This window comes from Loxodonta africana, chromosome 16, assembly GCF_030014295.1.
Source record: "Loxodonta africana isolate mLoxAfr1 chromosome 16, mLoxAfr1.hap2, whole genome shotgun sequence".
NCBI classification, from domain to species: Eukaryota; Metazoa; Chordata; class Mammalia; order Proboscidea; family Elephantidae; genus Loxodonta; species Loxodonta africana.
In genome coordinates, this window is record NC_087357.1 from 9,696,113 (window position 1) to 9,712,210 (window position 16,098).

At 44.3% G+C, this 16,098-nt stretch overlaps 1 protein-coding gene across 2 annotated transcripts in view; it reads left to right on the forward strand.

Annotated features, from left to right (window-relative positions):
• Positions 1 to 16,098, forward strand: part of ADAM12 (ADAM metallopeptidase domain 12) — a 377,170-nt gene that overhangs the window by 216,193 nt on the left and 144,879 nt on the right. The gene's annotated exons all lie outside the window — the stretch shown is intronic.

A 16,098-nucleotide genomic window follows, 5' to 3' on the forward strand; every position in this document is an offset into this window, starting at 1 on the left:
GAACAAAACATTGCTCGGTCCTGTGCCATCCTCACAATCGTTGTTATGCTTGAGCCTCGTCGAGGATCTTCCTCTTTTTCACTGACCCTCTACCTTACCAAGCATTATATCTTCTCCAGGGACTGATCCCTCCTGACAACATGTCCAAAGTATGTGAGATGTAGTCTTGCCACTCTTGCTTCTAAGGAGCATTCTGGTTGTACTTCTTCCAAGACAGATTTGTTCATTCTTTTGGCAGGCCATGGTATATTCAGTATTCTTCTCCAACACCAAAATTCAAAGGCATCAATTCTTCTTCGGTCTTCTTTATTCATCATCCAGCTTTCGCATGCATAGGAGGTGATTGAAAACACCATGGCATGAGTCAGGCATACCTTAGTCTTCAAGGTGACATCTTTGCTTTTTAACACTCCAAAGAGGTCTTTTCAGCAGGCTTGCCCAATGCATCTTTTGATTCCTTGACTGCTGTTTCCGTAGGTGTTGATTGTGGATCCAGGTAAAATGAAATCCTTGACAACTTCAATCTTTTCCCCATTTATCATGATGTTGCTTATTGGTACAGTTGTGAGGATTTTTGTTTTCTTTATGCTGAGGTATAATCCATACTAAAGGCTGTGGTCTTTGATCTTCATCAGGAAGTGCTTCAAGTTCTCTTCACTTTCAGCAAGCAAGGCTGTGTCATGTGCATAATGCAAGTTGTTAATGAGTCTTCCTCCAATCCTGATGCCACGTCTTTTTTCATATAGTCCAGCTTCTCAGATTACTTGCTGAGTGTACAGATTGAATAGGTATGGTGAAAAGATGCAACCCCGACAGACACCTTTCCTGACTTTAAACCATGCAGGATCCCCTTGTTCTGTCTGAACAACTGCCTCTTGATCTATGTACAGGTTCCTCATGAGCACAGTTAAGTGTTCTGGAATTCTCATTCTTCTCAATGTTATCCATAATTTGTTCTGATCCACAAAGTCGAATGCCTTTGGATAGTCAATAAAACACAGGTAAACATCTTTCTGGGATTCTCTGCTTTCAACCAGGATCCATCTGACATTAGCCATGATATCCCTGGTTCTGTGCCCTCTTCTGAATCTGGCTTGAATTTCTCGCGATTCCCTGTCAATATACTGCTGCAGCCGCTATTGAATTCAAGACCTTCAGCAAACTTTTACTTGTGTGTGATATTAATGATATTGTTCAATAATTTCCGCATTCGATGGGGTCACCTTTCTTGGGAATAGGCATAAATATAGAAGTCTTCCAGTCGGTTGGCCAGGCAGCTATCTTTCAAATTTCTTGGCATAAATGACTGAGTACTTCCAGCACCGCATCTGTTTGTTGAAACCTCTCAATTGGAATTCTGTCAATTCCTGGAGCCTTGTTTTTCGCCAGTGCCTTCAGTGCAGCTTGGACTTACTCCTTCTGTACCATTGGCACCTGCTCATATGGTACCTCCTGAAACGTCCACCAATTCTTTTTGGTATAGTGGCTCTATGTATTCCTTTGATTTTCTTTTGATACTTCCTGAGTCCTTCAGTATTTTCCCCGTAGGATCCTTCAATGTTGCAACTCCAGGCTTCAATTTTTACTTCAGTTCTTTCAGCTTGAGAAATGCAGAACATGTTCTTCTCTTTTGGTTTTCTATCTCCAGGTCTTTGTATATGTCATTGTAATATTTTGTCTTCTTGAGCCGCCCTTTGAAGTCTTCTGTTCAACTCTTTTACTTCATTTCCTCCTTTTGTTTTAGCTACTTGATGTTCAAGAGCAAGTTTCAGAGTCTCTTCTGACATCCATCATTTTGGTCTTTTCTTTCTTTCCTGTCTTTTTAATGACCTCTTGCTTTCTTCGTGTATGATGTCCTTGATGTCATTCCATAACTCATCTGGTCTTTGATAATTAGTGCTGAACGCATCAAATCTGTTCTTGAGATGGTCTCTGAATTCAGATGGGATATACTCTAGGTCATACTTTGGCTCTCGTCGACCTGTAGTTTTCTTCAGTTTCAGCCTGAAATTGCATACCAGCAACTGATGGTCTGTTCCATAGCCGGCCCCTGACCTTCTTCCAACTGATGATATTGAGCTTTTCCATCTTCTCTTCCTATGGGTGTAGTCAGTTTGATTCCTGTGTATTCCATCTGGTGAGGTCCACGTGTATAGTCCCCATTTATGTTGATGAAAAAAGGTATTTGCAATGAAGAACTCTTTGGTCTTGCAAAATTCTGTCGTGCAACCTCCGGCATCATTTCTGTCACCAAGGCCATGTTTTCAAACTACTGACCCTTCTTCTTTGTTTCCAACGTCCGCATTCCAATCTCCAGTAATTATCAATGTACCCTGATGGCATGTTCAGTCAATTTCAGACTGCAGAAGTTGGTAAAAATCTTTAATTTCTTCATTTTTTGGCCTGAGTGATTGATGTGTAAATTTAAATAAGAATCATATTAACTGGTCTTTCTATGGGTATATGGATATTATCCCATCTCTAACAGCATTGTACTTCAGGATCTCTGTTGCTGTCGAGTCAATTCCAACTCATAGCAGCCCTAAAGGACAGAGCAGAACTGCCCCATAGGGTTTCCAAGGAGTGCGTGGTGGATTTGAACTGCCGACCTTCTGGTTAGCAGCTGTAGCTCTTAACCACTACACCACCAGGGTTTCCACTTCAGGATAGACTTTGAGATGTTCTTTTTGACGATGGATGCACTGCCATTCCTCTTCAAGTTGTCATTCCTGGCATAGTAGGCCATATGATTGTCCAATTGAAAATGGGCAATACCAGTCCATTTCAGCTCACGAATGCCTAGGATATCAATGTTTATGCATTCCATTCCATTTTTGACGACTTCCAATTTTCCTAGATTCATACTTCTTACGTTCCACATTCTGATTATTAATGGATGTTTGTAGGTGTTTCTTCTCGTTTTGAGTCATGCCACATCAGCAAATGAAGGTCCTGAAAGCTTTGCTCCATCCACGTCACTAAGGTCGACTCTACTTTGAGGAGGCAATTCTTCCACAGTCACCTTTTGAGTGCCTTCCAACCTGAGGGGCTCATCTTTCAGCGCTATTAAACAGTGCTTTGCTGCTATTCATAATGTTTTCATTGGCTGAATCTTTTCAGAAGTAGACTGCCGGCCCTTCTTCCTGGTCTTTCTTAGTCTGGAAGCTCAGCTGAAACCTGTCCACCGTGGGTGACCCTGCTGGTATTTGAATACCAGTGGCATAGCTTCCAGCATCACAGGAATAGACAAGCCCCCACAGTACAACAGACTGACAGGCACGTGGGGGATATATATGTATGTATGTATATAAATTTTTTTTAAGTACATTTTTTGCTCCGGAGTATGAACTAAAGGCAAATATGTTCTAAGTGGTGGAATTTTTAAAGACCAATGTGTCTTCTGTTGGGTGTTTTTGTGCGTTTTGTTGCAACAATGGATTCAAGCATAGCAAACAATTGTGAGGATGGCGCAGGACTGGGCAGTGTTTTGATTCTTTTATACATAAGGTCACTATGAGTCAGAACCAACTCGACAACACCCAAAAACAATAACAAGGGCAAGGACAGACAGAAAATGAATTAAAGGTTGACTTTACATCTGGAGTCAAGCCTACTTGATTATTTTTAGATAATATCTAGGAGCAATGAATAAGTATAAATGGGCTTGGTTCTTCATTTGCACTACTGAATTTTTCGTATACCTGTTTTGTGTGGAATGGTGTCAGCATTTCTTGTACTGATACACTTAAAATGACTACACTTGGGTGATTAGTCTTTAGAAGTAAACAGAACCCTGCTCCGTGCATTTCCTAATTATTCCTTTCAGTTTTGAACCCATGGCAATAACCAGGACACAGGCAGACTCACTCAAACGAAACTCCAAATTTTTTATAATTGTTTTCAAAGAGAGAAATTGCCATTTTAAATACGTTGTTGTTAGTTACCATCGAGTTGGCATCAACTCATGATGACCTTATGTACGACAGAACGGAACATTGTCCTGTCCTGCGCCATCTTCATGATCGTTGGTATGCTTGAGTTCATTGTCGAGAATGTTGTGTTAATCCATCTCATTAAGAGTTTCCTTCATTTTCACTGACCCTCTCCTTTACGAAACATGATGTCCTTCTCTAGGGACTGGTTTTTCATAGTTGTCTATTTAAAGGGAGGTGGGCAACCGATCATTGCCCTGACAGGGAACACAACAGAGACTCCCTGATGGAGCAGGAGAATAGTGGAATGCAGACCTTAAATTCTAGTAAAAGGACCAGGCTTAATGGTCTGACTGAGACCGGAGGAACCCTGATGGTCACGGTCCCCGGACCCTTTGATAGCTCAAGATTGGAACCATTCCTGAAACCAACTCCACAGACAGGAATTGGACTGGACTACAAGATAGGCAATGATGCTGGTGAGGAGTGAACTTCGTGGCTCAAGTAGACACATGAGACTATGCAGGCGACTCCTGTCTGGCGGAGAGATGAGAGAGAAGAGGGGGACAGGAGCCGGTTGAATGGACATGGGGAATACAGGGTGGAGAGGAGGAATGTGCTGTCTCATTGTAGGGAGAGCAGCTGGGAGTTCACGGTGGGGTGTGTATGGCTTTTTGTATGAGAGATTGACATGATTTGTAAAGTTTCACCTAAAGCACAATAAATAAATTAAAAAATAAAAGGGAGGTAGGCAGAAAAGGCAAATGTAAGATGAAGGGAAAATAGAAGTTATATAAGCATAGGAGGGAAAGCTTGGCCTCTGAAATGGAACTGCTTGCACAGTACCAGCTGTGGACCCCGGGCATATTACTTAGCCTCTCCGTGGCGAGGTTTCTCATTTCAAACAGGTACCTATCTACTTTTACCTATCTACTGGAGTCGTTGTAAAAGTTGAACAAAATAATGCTTGTAAAGTGGCTTTTACTCAGTAAAAATTGAAGCAAATGTTGACTGCTGATGCTACTACTGAGCCGTTATAGCCAACTGTTAACTTTTTTTTTTACAAAGGCAGGGGGATAATTTGGAAGATTTAAGAGAAATGGCTGTTTTGCCTGTGTTGGCAGAGGCATTTGAAGAAGTAAATGCAGGCTAACATGTAAACCTATTCTTATGATTCCTTCTAAGAGAAGGGGGTGTGGACTTTATCCATTTTGGACTAATGGTTTGCTGGGTTTTCAACTTTTCCTCTACATCTCATAGCTCTGTTTCTCTTAAAATTGTGTTCATTAAAAGTGATAAATCTCACACTTTGAAAACAGTTACAGCATATCAAGAACCAGACTGGAACAGGGTATAAACCCACATTCAAAAGACTTTCAAATGACTTATAATCATTAAAAAGAAGAGAGCCAACCAAAACCATTTGCTGTCTAGTTATTTCTGACTCAGGAAAACTCTGCGTGTGGAGTAGAATTGCGCTCCTTTGGGTTTTCAATGACTGTGACCTTTTGGACCCAAATTGCCAGGCCTTTCTTCCGAGGCACCTCTAGGTGGGTAGGAACTGCCAACCATTAGGCTGTGGTTGAAGCCCTTAGCAGACTGCACCACCCAGGGACCTCAAAACTTTAAGATCCATGTAGCATGATCACTATGATGCTTCAAACCCAGGAAGCCTGTCATTTTTCACCTGGTTTTATGTTCGTTTCACTTGGAAAGTGTGTTTGGCAAACTTAGTCCTGCTTTTCTCAGAGATTTCCACTGAGCTTACAACTGTTAGAGGGGGCGTATGTAGTCCGTTCATTTCAGGAACAGGTAAGAGCATCTCAATAGCCCCAAATGACAGTAATGACAGCCTACTTCAGTGTAGGTGCCGCATGATTTAATCCAAAGTTCTGCGTATTTGTGACGTAATGGAAGCAGTATATTAAGAAATTATTTTGCAGAAAACTTAATTGTCCCCTACAGCTCCTAAAATGCTATATCAACAGTTTTATTTACTACAATTTGAGGAACGAAATGAGAAAGAGCTGGAGAAAGTTGTTTTTTTTTTTTTTAATTCCAAGAAAAAAAAAAGTTTTGATGATTTTGAGCAGTTTAGCAAATGGAGAGTAACAAAAGAGAATGAAACACAAATGCCCCATTGTTCTTACAGATGTACAGTTCTAAATAGTTAGGATCCCAAAATGCTGAAATTGCAACCAAAAAATAATTTGAACCTTGTACCTAAATTGAATTGAGTGATAAGAGAAACATCCTAAGCCCTGTTTGCAAGCGTTTGTTCCAGCATTGTGGTAAAAAATTATTTCAGAAGAATACAGAATGTGGTTTGCTGCTGCTTGCTTTTCAGACCTTCAGAACATTTCTGACGTTTCTTCCCAGCAAGGCCATGTAGACCAGTGGTTAGGAAGAGGCGGGCTTTATCTGCGAATCGAGCCAAATTCCGTGTCTAGGGGCTCAGCCGTTTGGCTTTGGACAAGTCACTTAACCTCTCTGAGTGTTTCCGCTTCGTATCAGCGAGATAGTAACAGTCCCTGCCTCACAAGGTCTCTGCCAAGATGAAGTAAGAAAATACACTTAAGACTTTCTGGAGCCACGGAGGCTGGATGAATCCCTGAAACTATTGCCCTGAGATAATCTTTAAACCTTAAACCAAAAATATCCCCTGACGTCGTCTTAAAACCAAACAGTAGTTTACCTTAACTAGTAAAGAGTGTCTGCCTTGAGCATTGTGATCTTTTAAGAACTCGGGATCAAAGTCTAAAGATGAGATAGGAGCCTTGGGGAACAGTGAGTTTATGTTAATGGGGGAGGAACAACTCAGAAAGAGGGTCAGAATGGTTGCCCAACTCAATGTAATCAGTGTCACTGAATTTTACATGTAGAAACTGTTGAATTGGCGTATGTTTTGCTGTGTATATTCTCAACAACAATGACAAAATAAATGAAATTTTTAAAAAAGAAGAAAGAAAATATACTTAAAAAGCAGGCAGCATAGAGCCTGATACACTGTGAGCCAATAATAGATAGGACAGAGGAGGAAGATGGTGATACTAGTGACGAAGGACAGGTCAGGTTGATGATGGGGTGGGAGGGAGCGGGTACATACATTCCCACGACCAAGAATTCAGAATGTAAGTCATTTACCCAGTGACGGTGACTTTCTCCGTAATGAAAACAAGAAGCACAAATATTTGCAAACACCAAGCTCTGAAACAAGTTCAGGCGAAGCTGAGATGTGGGAAACAGCAGATCTCTTTGATTTGTTTTCTTCTTACCTTCTTATTTCATACCTCAGTGCCTGGTTTTATAGGGACTCATTCACCTGTCTGATCTCTTGGTAAAACGGAGCAGAAGATGTAATGGTATCAGCAGTAGGAGTTCCATGATTCCAGCCAGTCTAGAGTTTTTGCTGGAAACCAGAGTGAGTTCTGCCAGATAGGCTGAGTCCAGTCTGGGTGTTGACAGATTTTCCTCTCAATCTTTTTTCTTTATTTAGTTCTGGTTGAGAAATAGATCGTTTTCAGTAAAGGGTGCTCATTTTAGTAACTAGGAAAATCCCGATCATCATGTTTAATCATGATTTATATTGTGTGCTGTGTTTTGTTAAAACTCCGGGCAATTTATCCCTGGTATGAAAGTATTCAGGAGCCCTGGTGGTGCAGTGGCTAAGCATTCAACTGCTAACCAAAAAGTCAGTGGTTCAAGCCCTCTCAGTGGCTCCATGGAAGAAAAGACCTAGTAATCTGCTTCTGTAAAGATTACAGACTTGGCAACTCTATGGGGCACTTCTACTCTGTCCTGGAGGGTCACTATAAGTCAGAATCGACTGGATAGCAACAAGTTTATGAAAGTATTCATAACTGTATTTCCAAATTTTCATAAAAGAAAACCATTATCCAAATTTATATATGAATAATTTTGTAATTTGAGGAGTAATAACCTTGGCGAAGTAAATCTTCAGCAGAAAGCTGGGTCGGGTACTCTGTTGGAATACCAAATTGGTCTACTGCGAGGAAGCAACCCCTGGCGTCTGCATTGCTTGTGTGATTGCATTGCAAGGGAGTGTCCGTCATGTCTTCTAGAGGTAACTGACAAACAAGAGCTGTCCTGTAACACTTTTGCATGAGTCTGTTGCATGATAATTAAACTCCCAAACCATACTTACATCCTGCAAAGAAATGATAGGAAAAAGTGAGCCTGTCAGCAAGGCTTTTTTCATATCCGAAGTAGTTGATGCCAGTCTCTTAGCTTTTATTTCCCAGTTTCTGTTATTTCAGCTGTTCTAAAATGTCAGGGCCGATCCTGATGACCTGACAACATTTGGAATTCTTGAAATAATGAGAAAGTAAACATGATTACCCCTTGCCTATACTGCGCCCCATCATGATTGGTGAAAGCAGTTTTGAACCATATTTCTTGTATTTTTAATGGGTCCAATTAGTTTGGACACATTCTGTTTAAATTGGGCTCATTTGCTATAATAACATTCAGTCTTAATCAGGTATTAAAATCATTACTTCATTTGTTTATTAAGCACCTGTTGGATGCTAGTGATCCCTGGTGGTGCAGTGGTTAAAGCGATCAGCTGCTAACCAAAGAGCTGGCAGTTGGAACCCACCAGCGGCTCCTGAGGAGAAAGATGTGGCATTCTGCTTCCATAGGGATTTACAGCCTTGGAAACCCTCTGGGGTCACTCTGAGTCAGAATCAACTCAACAGCAGGTTTTGTTTTTCGGTTTGGGTGCCAGTCATTGTGCTGGGCTTAGGGATATAGTTTCTGTCCTTTAGTTGAACCCACTGAGGGAGGAAGAGAAATAAAGATGAAATAAGGTAGAAGGGGGAAGTTCCATTACAGAATCCAGCCCAAACACGGGAGACAAATTAACCCACTCCAGGAGTGAGGGGGTAGAGAAAGAGCTCCCAGAAGTAAAAACAAGTAGGTGTTTCTTCCCGCTCTTCCTGTTTCTCCTGTGCTTAACCATTGCACCAACAGATTCCCCTAACTAAATTATAGACTGGTAAATAGAGTGGGATAATTTCAGTATTGATCTTAAAAAAAAAAATCGGGGGGGTCATTATTTTTCTTTGTTTCAGTACTCAAATCGTATCAGACATGCGTGAAGCTTTGTGAGAAAGAACTTTACCTAAATCATAATCCTTTAATGAAGATTTCTAAGTGATTGTTTTTAGCCATAAATACCTAGAGGCTTTGAAACCAGAACAATACTGTACCGGAAAGGACAAAATTCTGCCTGCTGTCCTATCATAAAGTGTGTGCTGTGTCTTCACAGCACTCCCAACCTCAGGCTCACGAGTCGGTGCTGACTGGACATGGCCAGGATGCTATCTCCAGGCGGCCCGTACTCATCGGTACAGGGCTGACTCCTGGGCTCCTTTCCCTGCTTTATGGTACCCGTCTCAGTTGATATTGCCCTCCCCCCATGATTATCCATGTCCCCTATCATACAGCGAATCCTGGAGAATTTGGTGGCCTAAGCAGTTCCTGATTCGTCCCCCTGCTGACTTTTCCGTCCTGAAGACTCAGGTCCTGGCCTGGTCCTAACTGACCTTTCTGTCCCCGTTGTGACCCCCACCTCCCACATTGGACATGGCTGTCAGGGTGGCCTTGTGCTCCAAAGCACGTATCTCTCGGGTTACCGCTGTGTTTTAATGGCTCCCATTGCATGGGATAAAGTCGGTACACTCGGCACCTGTGGGATCTCACCCAAGCCTGCCTATCACAGTAGCAGCATCTTTCCTTACACCCCAACCCCTTGGCACTCTACATTGTTTCACATCCTGAGGGGCAGTCGTGATTCAGTGGTAAGATTCTTGCCTTCCGTGTGGGAGACCCAGGTTCAGTCCCTGGCCAGGACACCTCAAGCTCAGCCACCACCCATCTGTCAGTGGAAGCTTGTGTGTTGCTGTCATCCTGAACAGGTTTCACTGGAACTTGCAGACTAAGAAAGGCCTAGGGATCTGCTTCCAAAATCAGCCAGTGGAACCCTGTGGATCACAACGGTCTGATCTGCAATCAGTCGTGGTGAGGGGGCAAGACCGGGCAGTGTTTTGTTCTGTTGTGAATGGGGGCTGTGTCTGGGGTTAGCATGACTCGGGATCGACTTAATGGCAGTTAACAACAACACCTACCTCCCACAAGATGCTGTTTCTGTACCCTCCTTGCCTTTGAGAATGTGGTCACTGCTGTCTGGAATATTCTCCTCCTTGTTCTCCACCTGTACCCCAGCTCCTTCCCACACCCCACCTGTCTCGTTCCTCCCCCATCCTTGACGACTCACCTGGGCACCACCTCCCCAGCCGCCTTCCAGAGTAGAAGCCTCTCCTTGGAGCTCCACAGCACATTGTACACATCTCCGTGATGGAGCTCCAATCACTGCTCGGGTCTGTGTCCACCTGCATATGGTGAGCCCTTAAGGTGTCTTGTTCCCGGTGCCCAGCACAGTAAGCGCTGGTTAAATGAGAGAATATTCAGGTGTCACTTGTAACAGCAAAACAAATGGAAACCAGAAAATCAGTTCCTAGCAGTTAAAATACACTTGTTAATGCCTTATTAGATCAACTAATCTAATAAGCAGAGAAAGAAAAAGTTTTCCTGGAATTATGCATTCACCTTGGTTTCCAATTGCTGACATAAGATAATCCATCTAATTGGATGTTCTCTTTGGGAAATAGGTCCATTGTGGTCACATTTCCAGTACAGCCACTGTCCATCACCACTCAGTTTGCTCCAGGGACCTTTGACTTCCTGCCCCTCGTACATCGCACACGCTGTAGAAAGCATCAGCCAAGCACTTTCTTGGTTGCAGGCGATGCACCTGAGAGGGGATATAGGGCAGGTGTTGCCCGGGGATTGGGTAGGAAGAGTCCCAGACAAAAAGAATACTCCTGCCGTGTTCTCCTCAAATGCATCCATTCATTCACTCTTTCACACCCCACTCAACACAGACTTCTGTGCTCAGCACAGCACCCACAAAGGGGGTGCCCCATGGCATGGTGTGTACAAGCTCTGAAGCCAAGCCACTGGGGTACACTGTGGTTTGGGCAAGTCACATGATCTCCCTCTATCTCAGTTTCCTTGTTTAAACAGGATAAAAATCGTATCTAGCCTCCTTGCTACGACATGGATGAACCTTGGAAACATGATGCTGAGTGAAATAAGTCAGACACAAAATGGCAAATGTCGAATAATCCCACTTAAATATGAACTAACTAGTGTAGGCAGGTGTATAGAGGCCACAATCTGTGAGTGGTTACCAGGAGCGGGAGGCTGGAAGAGCAGGTCATTGCTTGGGGGCCTCCGAGTTCTGTGAAGACTGATGTACAAATTTGGAAGCAGACAGTGGTGACGGTTGCACAATATGATGGACACAATGTCACCGAACCGTACATGTGAAAAACGTGGACATGGATACATATACACACACACATACTCACACACCATGACTTTAAAAAATATCTAACCCATGGGGCTAGATACTATGTGGGTTACATGAGATCCCTGTGGAGGCCTTAGAGCAGTGCCTGGCCCAGAATAAGTACTCGGCAAATATTAGCTGTAATGAAAAGGAAGCCCGCGGCTCCTGTTTGGCTGGGGTTGGAGGAACACCATGGTAGCTCAGGGCCCTCCTGTGGCTTACGTTCCCAAACGGGGCGACAGACAACCTATGTACAGGTAAGCCATATATACACCAAATAGGACTGCTGTGTGGTAAACAGAAGGGGTTCTGTGATGTGGGGTGATAGTGGTGATGGGGGCTGGGCCCCTCTAGGAAAGCAACATCTAAACTATTAGCTAGAGGATGAAAAGGAACCAGTCACGTAAAGTCATGTGGAGAGTGTTCCAGGCACAGGGTATAACCAAAACCAAAAACCTACTGCCGTTGAGTCAATTCCAACTCATAGCAACCCTGCAGGACTGAGCAGAACTGTCCCATAGGGCTTCTCAGGCTGTAAATCTTCACGGAAGAGTTCTCTCTCCCATGGAGCAGCTGGTGGGTTCGAGCCACCAACCTTTTGGCCAGCAGCCTAGCGCTTTAACCACTGCACCAAAAAGACTCTACGGGATAGGGTCTAGAACATTCTAGAACCATCCAGAGGCCAGTGTTGTGAAAGTGACAATGATGTGATGGGAGAGGCAGGGTGAGGTCCTGGGAGCCCTGGAGACCATGGAAAAGCACTGGGATTTCATTCCAAGTACAATGGGAAGCCTTAACAGATTTTAAGCAGATGAGAAGCATGACCTCAGAGTAGAACCTGGGTGGCTCCATGATGCCTGGGCCTTTCACAGCCTGTGAAATGTGAGATAGACTGTTGGGGCACTGAGAGGAGATCAGAGCCAGGAGCAAGGGCACGTGCCAAGCTCCCCACAAAACACACTTCCTTACTTGCTGCTCAGTTCACGGAGTCATTAGTGTGGAACCATGGACTCATGGAATTTCCAGTTGGGAAGGGCCCGCAGGTCATTTCACTTAACTTCCCTCCTGTCCCTTATTCAGATCTCCTCGTAGAAGACGGAGGAGCAAGAAGACAGGCCTTTCCCGGGCTCACAGTGCCTTGGCTGACTCCCTAGCATGTGAGCACTGGTCCTTGCTGGGGTTTCTTTTTTTTTCTTTTCTCCTTGCTTCTCTCCTGTCTTTGTCTTCTCCTCCTCTGTGTCCTTCTCTCATCCTCTTCCTTCTCCTTTTCTCTCTCCTCCCCTCCCCTCCCCGTTATGAAATGCTTTGACAAGATATAATTCACACAAGTGATGTTACTGCATCTGAGCTATATGAATCAGCATATCTTTTCCAGACTTTATGAGAAAAACTCAAAAAGGATTAAGTCATTCAATGCCTCGGCTGGGGTGGGGCATGGTCAGGAGCCCCTGTTTGGCCCTCTTTCAATGAGAGGAAACATACCATAGTATTTAAGAACTCTCTAGAGGCCCAAGTATGACTGTGGTTGTATGTCTGTTTAACTTAAATGACATTTGGGTAACAATGAAAAACAGTAGGAATTTTTTTCCTAGGAAAAATATTAATTGGTCTTTGTCTTACTGTATCAAGTCACATTTTAAAGCCTTATAATTAATCGTACTGCTGTGAAACCACCAAATTACTCTGTCAGCAAGTTTGCTGGCAGTTGTCTTCAAAAAGGTAATCTCTAGTCCCCAGCCTTCCTGATGGATTTTCCATATCTTTCAAACATGAAACCAGTGTCTCCTTTCTTTGACATCCATCTAAACTAGGCTTCAGTTAGGTTTGGTCAAATGTCTTTAAATTACCTCTCTTTGTTGTACAAATTTCTTTGTGTGTTACTCCCCTTAATATTAACTAATAAGGTTCCAACATTAAGAACTGACTTACTAAATCATTAATAAAATAGGAGATAAATAAAATAAAATTATTGTTAAAATGTAATTGTTAAATTATAGCAAGACCTTGAGATTTGGATTCTTTTTTTATATTAAGTTGGGAGTGGTTTTCTGAATGTCTGACCTTCCTTTTTCACCTTTCACTATGACCTTGAAAGGGACCAGGCCTCCTACTTCATCAGGGACAATGGCCACTCCCAGCCCCTCCCTGCCCACCCTCTGGGTCTAGGCGTCCTTCCCCTGCTTCTCTGCAGCTTTGTACCACTGTCTGCCCTCTCCCCTGTTCTCTTCCATTTTGGTGACTACTCCCCTCAAGTCCCTTCCATCCAGAACAACCACCTCTTGACTGTACATCTGATCTCTCTGCTTCCCTGAAGAACTGTTTTTCTGGACAGGTATGTTTACCTTCCTGGCCCTGTCCTCTTCCTGCCACCCCACAGCACCAGTCCTTGCCAAAGTTACCATGCCTTCTGGGCCCTCCTGGAGCTCTCTGCCAAGTGAACATGGATGTCACTGCCTCCTTCTCTTCCAAGTTCCTCACCTGGGCACCTGTCACCTCCTTCCACCTGCCTTGCCTGTTGTCCCTTCACAACCCCCTCCTCCTCTGCTCCTGGCCATCCTGTTAGGGCTGCCATCCCCTGGAAATCAGCCCGCTCAGGGGACCTGAGAAAGCTTGGAGCAGGGCCACCTACAAGATGGGGAACGAGCTGTGGTTGAGAGCCCAGCCAAGGGGGAAGTGAACCTTCTCGGGCATGGTCTGTAGACTCCAAAGGAGCATGGAAAGTGTGGGGACAAGAGAATCCACACACCTTCGTCAGCAAGTGTGAGCGATTGTTGCGGTTTTATATTCTTGGCACACTGCCCAAGCACTAGCTGTTAAGCAGAGTGCAGCCCAGACCTGTAAGAGCCTTTGAGTGGTTTAAGCCAGGCACATCCTAAATACCTCAAAGTACGAAGTACGTATGAAACAGAGGCATCCGCTCAGCCTGGGCTTGGCTGAGAGAGGTCTGAAGAGATCCAGCTCTGTGGGGAAGTATTTCTCACACTGTCGCATTTTCACCATTCTCACTTCTCCCCCTTCCCTGCCATGTTGCTCAGAACCCTGCTCGCAATCCCAGCTCCAACCAGCTGAAGCAAAAGAGAGGGATTCCTTGAGGGGGTTTTCTAGTCTGTGGAGACTTCTGCCCTTTGTCATGGTCCTTTCAACCAGCATCCTCCAGAAGCTCTCGGAGTGCATCCTTAGGGCTTTGAGGTCAAAGGCGAGAGCCCCGCTCCCCAGAAGTCCAGCTGCAAACACACCGTGGAGAAGATTTGAGATTGGTTTTGCCTGGGCCATGTGTCTATCCGTGGACCAGGGTGGAGTAACTCCACAGAACCAAAGAGTGTGAAGCGCGTTCTCGATATTGGTTCCTCAGTTGTACCAAATGTACCACAGGAGTGCAAGCTGTTAATGAAAGGAAAAGCGGTGTGCAGGGGGTATGTGGGAAGTCTCTGAACTTACTGTGCAATTTTTCCATAAACCTAAAACTGCTAAAAAAAAAAAAAATGTATATTAAGAAAGTACATATCTTTGGGGTGATGAAGGGTTGTCTTTAATTTTTTGAGAAGTACGTGCACTCTCTGAGCTGAATATTTCTGTTTCACAGTAACTCACTGGGAGTCAGAAGAGACTCACCGGCACCTAGCAACAGCATTCTTTAAAGGCTTCGATGATTGGTTATCTGGGCGGTGGCAGGGAGGGCAGACGGCACCATTCCTGCCCACTGCACCCCAGTGAAGTTCAGGACTTGAAACAGCTCTTGATTTCTTGCTGCCCCAACAGATATAATCCAGGTTCTGATTAGAACCTTAGCTGTCTTCTACCCACCAGTTCCTCAGGTTCCAGACCCTTCAAGTCTGGCCTTGAAGCCACTGGCTGGAATGCCCTTTTCCTCCCACCCCTTCCTCTCCCTGGTGAATCCAGCGGTATCCAGTAAGGCCCAGTCAGTTGTCAGCTCTCTCTGTAAAGCTTCCCCTTCCACGATGCCCACCCACTGTGCGCCCATTCACCTAGTAGGACTCTTGTTAGTACCCTGTGCCAGCCCTGCATGCACTGGGTTGTATTTCACCTGTCACCCCACTAGGCTGCCATTTCCTCAAGACTAGGGGGTACTCTGTGCATCCTTGCGTCCCAGCAGCTAGTCCAGCACCTAGCACATAGTAGGTGCACAAGAAAGACTCCTTATGTTGAGCAGGATTAAATAGTGCAAGTCATATAAGACATTTTAAAATGACTTAAAACCTAAATAAACTTATGCTTTGCTGACATGAATGAGTATCTAGTAGGTTGCATGAGTTTTAGTTAGGATAAATGGGGAGTTTTCTCCTTTTTTAGTTTACCTTAGAAGTTCAATATTTCAGCGTGTCTTCAATCGTTTTTCACTTGTGCAGCACCGCTTTTGACTCCATTGTTGTTCTAATCCCTTCTGGGACGTTTTAATATTGACAGCTGGCTCTTTCACCTGCAGGAGAAGCAGCAGGGCAATACTGTGGATCCTGAATTCTTTTCCCAACAGGTGGCTTAGCCATCGATTCTAGTCTGCGGAGACTGGTGATTTTCAGGCGTACAATTTTCCCCGACTCAGAAAGGTCCCTGTACTATCTGTGTGTGTGGGGGGGGTGTGTGTGTGGGTGTGTGTGTGTGTGTGTGTGTGTGTGAGGGATGAGGTGGGAGGCAGTGAGGGGAGGGCTCCACATGTACTGTGTAGGATTATTTCAAAGTACACGTCTGGATCCTGCCTGCCTGGGCTCCTCC